This window comes from Salmo salar, chromosome ssa03 (assembly GCF_905237065.1).
Source record: "Salmo salar chromosome ssa03, Ssal_v3.1, whole genome shotgun sequence".
Taxonomy (NCBI): Eukaryota; Metazoa; Chordata; class Actinopteri; order Salmoniformes; family Salmonidae; genus Salmo; species Salmo salar.
Window position 1 is genome coordinate 74,771,832 of NC_059444.1, and position 6,838 is coordinate 74,778,669.

Genomic DNA, 6,838 nt, shown 5'->3' on the forward strand with positions numbered 1-6,838 from the left:
TAAATAATTTTGTCCCCTATGCCTAACCGTAAATAATTTAGACCCCTATGGCTAACCTTAAATCATTTAGACCCCTATGCCCAACCTTAAATAATTTAGACCCCTATGTGACACATCCTGATCTGTTTCACCTGTCTTTGTGATTGTCTCCACCCCCTTCCAGGTGTCGCCCATCTTCCCAATTATCCACTGTGTATTTATACCTGTGGTCTCTGTTTGTCAGTTGCCAGTTCTTCTTGTTTGTCAAGTCAACCAGCGTTTTTTGTCTCAGCTCCTGCTTTTCCCAGTCTCTCTTTTTCTCGCCCTCCTGGTTTTGATCCTTGCCTGTCCTGACTCTGAGCCCGCCTACCTGACCACTCTACCTGAGCCTGCCTGCCTTCTGGTACCGTTGCCTCACCTCTGGTTTACTGACCCCTGCCTGCCTTGACCTGTCTATTGCCTGCCCCTGTTGGATTATTATTAAACCATTGTTAATTCGACATTGTCTGCATCTGGGTCTTACCTTCATACCTGATACTATGCCTAACCTTAAATCATTTAGACCGCTATGCCTAACCTTAAGTTTTCATTCTGCTGGTTGAATATGCACTTCCTTTATGTTTGGTTATTCATCTCTTTTATTGCCTTTTATTTTGTTTTTTTATCGCTTTAATTTTTTTACTGTGAAGTGTGCTGCGATTTTAAATGCAAAGTTTGATTTAATGCAATTTGAGTTTGGGGTCAAATCCCTTTAAATTCCTGACTGTTGAATTGGACATGGAATTCCTCCATAAGAGTCAAGTCCAATTTGTGAATTGATTAGACTGTAGATGGAAGTGACCTTATTTCCTCAGAAGGAAACCCTGAAAGGCTTAGTTTTGTATATTTACATTATCTAGAAAGTCATCAATGTCTTATTTTATTTTCCAATGTCTGATGAAGCCAACTCTCAACGCACTTCATTATGTCTTCATCGGCATTGTGATTGGTTGTGCCCTAACTTTGTTCTACCATGGGCTGTCATCATGCCATACAAAGGTACAGTCAGAGGCATTGAAAGATCTCGGTCCAGTTCAACCCAGGTCAAAAGACAAAGACACCATACTACTGGTCTGGTTCTGGCACTTCAAATATCACTTCGACCTCACATCCTGCAGGTCAAACGTTCAACATCGAAGACTGTCATCTGACAGTGGACAGGGAGATGTGCAGTCAAGGGGACGCCGTTCTCATCCAACCACAGAGAGATCGAAGAGGATTTATCCAACCTGCCCCAAGAACCCCAGGCCCACCTTCCACAAATGGGTGTGGATGAATTTTGAGTCGCCAATGAACACACATAAGACATCTGGACTGGGGAAACTCTTCAACGTGACGTTGAACTACTGTTGGAATGCTGACATTAAAGTGCGCAAGAGATTAGTCTTCAAGAAAATGGAGATTGAGGAAGATCTACCCATTCAGAAGAAGGTTACAAACTGCTGGATTGTAAGCAACTGGAACGAGAACCACTATAGGGTCAAATATTACCAACTCCTGAGCAAGTTCATCACTATCAACACATATGGAGCCCACTTTAATAACAAGCAAATTAGTCATGAGGAATACACAAGCACAGTGGCCAGCTGTAAGTTCTACTTGTCATTTGACAATACGAGAGAACACCCTGACTATATGACTGAGAAACTGTTCAATGCCATGATGTTGGGCTCTGTGCCAGTTGCCCTAGGACCGCCCAGGCAGGTTTATGAGAAGTTCATCCCAGGTGATGCCTTTGTCCATGTGGATGATTTCTCCAAACCGGAGAAGTTGGCTCAGTATCTACAGAGCATGAGTGAGGATGAATACTCTAAGCTGCTCAGGTGGAGGAAGTTAATTGATGTGTCTTTCCTATTAACCATACCTGTAGAGCGTGCCAATTTGTCCATCAGAAACAGCAATACCAGGTCACAACCAATCTGATCCAAATGGTACTGGGGTTAGGTGCATGAATTGTTTCAGCAACTGAGCAGATGTCTGCCTGATTAACTTTAGGCTACGGCCTGTGAAGCCTACACTAAATTGGAATGAATCATTTCTAACAGGAGTATGTAAATAGTGATGGAAACCCTTGATTCTGCAGTAGACTAGAGCTTATTTTGCTTGGACATACAGTTCATTGTAATATGACATCATGTCTATGTTAAACATATCTAGAGCCAAGAAACTCAATATTAGGTCAAAGGCGATTGCCTAAAAATGTTAGGCTATTCTGCCCTACAAAAGGCAAAGTGCAGTAACTACGAATTCAAATATATTTGATCTGTTGTAATGGCCAGGTATATTATCTGATTAATGTGATATTTAGTTTCCTGACACAAGAACATGCAAGTCGATCAGAATATATCATGAAGTACCCGAAATTGCTCTCTGTCTAGACAGAAAAAAAGTTACTTTTTACATAGCTACTGCTTTTGTCTTTGTAGGGCAGTATTGTGGGTTACATTTACATTTACATTTAAGTCATTTAGCAGACGCTCTTATCCAGAGCGACTTACAAATTGGTGCATTCACCTTATAATATCCAGTGGAACAACCACTTTACAATAGTGCATCTAAATCTTTTAAGGGGGGGGTAGAAGGATTACTTTATCCTATCCCAGGTATTCCTTGAAGAGGTGGGGTTTCAGGTGTCTCCGGAAGGTGGTGATTGACTCCGCTGTCCTGGCGTCGTGAGGGAGCTTGTTCCACCATTGGGGTGCCAGAGCAGCGAACAGTTTTGACTGGGCTGAGCGGGAACTGTGCTTCCTCAGAGGTAGGGAGGCGAGCAGGCCAGAGGAGGATGAACGGAGTGCCCTTGTTTGGGTGTAGGGCCTGATCAGAGCCTGAAGGTACGGAGGTGCCGTTCCCCTCACAGCTCCGTAGGCAAGCACCATGGTCTTGTAGCGGATGCGAGCTTCGACTGGAAGCCAGTGGAGAGAGCGGAGGAGCGGGGTGACGTGAGAGAACTTGGGAAGGTTGAACACCAGACGGGCTGCGGCGTTCTGGATGAGTTTTAGGGGTTTAATGGCACAGGCAGGGAGCCCAGCCAACAGCGAGTTGCAATAATCCAGGCGGGAGATGACAAGTGCCTGGATTAGGACCTGCGCCGCTTCCTGTGTGAGGCAGGGTCGTACTCTGCGAATGTTGTAGAGCATGAACCTACAGGATCGGGTCACCGCCTTGATGTTGGTGGAGAACGACAGGGTGTTGTCCAGGGTCACGCCAAGGCTCTTAGCACTCTGGGAGGAGGACACAAGGGAGTTGTCAACCGTGATGGCGAGATCATGGAACGGGCAGTCCTTCCCCGGGAGGAAGAGCAGCTCCGTCTTGCCGAGGTTCAGCTTGAGGTGGTGATCCGTCATCCACACTGATATGTCTGCCAGACATGCAGAGATGCGATTCGCCACCTGGTTGTCAGAAGGGGGAAAGGAGAAGATTAATTGTGTGTCATCTGCATAGCAATGATATGAGAGACCATGTGAGGATATGACAGAGCCAAGTGACTTGGTGTATAGCGAGAATAGGAGTGGGCCAAGAACAGAGCCCTGGGGGACACCAGTGGTGAGAGCACGTGGTGCGGAGACAGATTCTCGCCACGCCACCTGGTAGGAGCGACCTGTCAGGTAGGACGCAATCCAAGCGTGGGCGGCGCCGGAGATGCCCAGCTCGGAGAGGGTGGAGAGGAGGATCTGATGGTTCACGGTATCAAAGGCAGCAGATAGGTCTAGAAGGATGAGAGCAGAGGAGAGAGAGTTAGCTTTAGCAGTGCGGAGAGCCTCCGTGACACAGAGAAGAGCAGTCTCAGTTGAATGCCCAGTCTTGAAACCTGACTGCTTAGGATCAAGAAGGTCATTCTGAGAGAGATAGCAAGAGAGCTGGCCAAGGACGGCGCGTTCAAGAGTTTTGGAGAGAAAGGAAAGAAGGGATACTGGTCTGTAGTTGTTGACATCGGAGGGATCGAGTGTAGGTTTTTTTCAGAAGGGGTGCAACTCTCGCTCTCTTGAAGACGGAAGGGACGTAGCCAGCGGTCAAGGATGCGTTGATGAGCGAGGTGAGGTAGGGGAGAAGGTCTCCGGAAATGGTCTAGAGAAGAGAGGAGGGGATAGGGTCAAGTGGGCAGGTTGTTGGGCGGCCGGCCGTCACAAGACGCGAGATTTCATCTGGAGAGAGAGGGGAGAAAGAGGTCAAAGCACAGGGTAGGGCAGTGTGAGCAGGACCAGCAGTGTCGTTTGACTTAGCAAACGAGGATCGGATGTCGTCAACCTTCTTTTCAAAATGGTTGATGAAGTCATCCGCAGAGAGGGAGGAGGGGGGGGAGGGGGAGGAGGATTCAGGAGGGAGGAGAAGGTAGCAAAGAGCTCCCTAGGGTTAGAGGCAGATGCTTGGAGTTTAGCGTGGTAGAAAGTGGCTTTAGCAGCAGAGACAGAAGAGGAAAATGTAGAGAGGAGGGAGTGAAAGGATGCCAGGTCCGCAGGGAGGCGAGTTTTCCTCCATTTCCGCTCGGCTGCCCGGAGCCCTGTTCTGTGAGCTCGCAGTGAGTCGTCGAGCCACGGAGCAGGAGGGGAGGACCGAGCCGGCCTGGAGGATAGGGGACAGAGGAAATCAAAGGATGCAGAGAGGGAGGAGAGGAGGGTTGAGGAGGCAGAATCAGGAGATAGGTTGGAGAAGGTTTGAGCAGAGGGAAGAGATGATAGGATGGAAGAGGAGAGAGTAGCGGAGAGAGAGAGCGAAGGTTGGGACGGCGCAATACCATCCGAGTAGGGGGAGAGTGAGAAGTGTTGGATGAGAGCGAGAGGGAAAAGGATACAAGGTAGTGGTCGGAGACTTGGAGGGGAGTTGCAATGAGATTAGTGGAAGAACAGCATCTAGTAAAGATGAGGTCAAGCGTATTGCCTGCCTTGTGAGTAGGGGGGGAGGGTGAGAGGGTGAGGTCGAAAGAGGAGAGGAGTGGAAAGAAGGAGGCAGAGAGGAATGAGTCGAAGGTAGACGTGGGGAGGTTAAAGTCACCCAGAACTGTGAGAGGTGAGCCATCCTCAGGAAAGGAACTTATCAAGGCGTCAAGCTCATTGATGAACTCTCCAAGGGAACCTGGAGGGCGATAAATGATAAGGATGTTAAGCTTGAAAGGGCTGGTAACTGTGACAGCATGGAATTCAAATGAGGAGATAGACAGATGGGTCAGGGGAGAAAGAGAGAATGTCCACTTGGGAGAGATGAGGATTCCAGTGCCACCACCCCGCTGGCTCGATGCTCTAGGGGTATGCGAGAACACGTAGTCAGACGAGGAGAGAGCAGTAGGAGTAGCAGTGTTATCTGTGGTGATCCATGTTTCCGTCAGCGCCAGGAAGTCTAGGGACTGGAGGGTCGCATAGGCTGAGATGAACTCAGCCTTGTTGGCCGCAGACCGGCAGTTCCAGAGGCTGCCGGAGACCTGGAACTCCACGTGGGTCGTGCGCGCTGGGACCACCAGGTTAGAGTGGCAGCGGCCACGCGGTGTGGAGCGTTTGTATGGCCTGTGCAGAGGAGAGAGAACAGGGATAGGCAGACACATAGTAGACAAGCTACAGAAGAGGCTACGCTAATGCAAATGAGATTGGAGTGCCAAGTGGACTACACGTCTCGAATGTTCAGGAAGTTAAGCTTACGTTGCAAAAATGTTATTGACTAAAATGATACAGTACTGCTGGCTGGTGGAGTAGGCTAGCTAGCGGTGGCTGCGTTGTTGACTTTGAACGTGTAGCTGGCTAGGTCACCTCGGTAGTTTCAGTACTACACCTTGTCATGATACAAAGCAACTTTGTAGCTAGCTAGCTAACATAACACTAATCAAGACGTTCCTTGTAGTGTATTTAGTTTCAACAATGCTGCTCGTCGGTAATAGTTGGCTAGGTTAGGAAAAATGGCGTCGCGGGGGACGGAAATAGCTGGCTAGCTAACCTCGATGGCTGGCTAGCTAACAATTATCAATTATCAAGCTATGACAAAGACAACTAGGTAGCTAGCTAGGTAACACTGCAGTAGTCAAATCGTTCCGTTGTAAAGTATTAGTAACTACAGCGCTGCTAGTCGGTAACGGTTGGCTAGCTGGCAGTGGGTTAATGATGACTAGGTGTGTTGAGTAAGTCTGGCGCCGCGTCGCGGCTGGCAAGCACACCTCGATAATACTCAAACTCAAACTACACAATTATCTCAGATACAGAGACAGCAAAGACAACTATGTGGCTGGCTAACTAACACTAACACCACACTAATCAAGTCGTTGCGTTGTAATGTAATAGTTTCTGCGGTGCTGCTAGTCGGTAGAAGTTGGCTAGCTAACAGTGATGACTAGCTAGCTAGCAGCTAGCAGTGTTGACTACGTTAGGAGGACGAAGATAGCTAGCCTCGATAATTACTCAGTTACTCTAAACTACACAATTATCTTTGATACAAAGACGGCTATGTAGCTGGCTAAGAAGAATTGCTCAGATCAAACAAATCAAGCCGTTGTAATGTAGCGAAGTGTAATATTACCTGTGGAGCGAAGCGTGGTGCGACTGCTCGCTCCAAACCGGAAGTCCGGAAGTAGCTTTGTACTGAAATAACAAGATTGTGTATACTTCTTTATTTTATGTATGTAACTATCTTTATTTAAAATGTGTTTGAAGTTATTCTGTTGTGGAAATAAGTTGAGAATGTGTTGGGAGCAGGTTTGGGTAGGTTACTTTCTAAATGCAGTCCGTTACAGTTGCTAGTTACCTGTCCAAAATTGCAATCAGTGACATAACGTTTGGATACCCAAACTCAGTGTCACAGTTGTCGTACGGATTGGACCAAAACGCAGCGGGAATATGTATAC

General features: G+C 47.7%; 1 pseudogene; it reads left to right on the top strand.

Annotated features, from left to right (window-relative positions):
* Positions 1-915: 915 nt before the first annotated feature.
* LOC106601668 (4-galactosyl-N-acetylglucosaminide 3-alpha-L-fucosyltransferase 9-like) lies at positions 916-1,941 on the top strand (annotated as a pseudogene).
* The last annotated feature ends 4,897 nt before the right edge of the window (positions 1,942-6,838 follow it).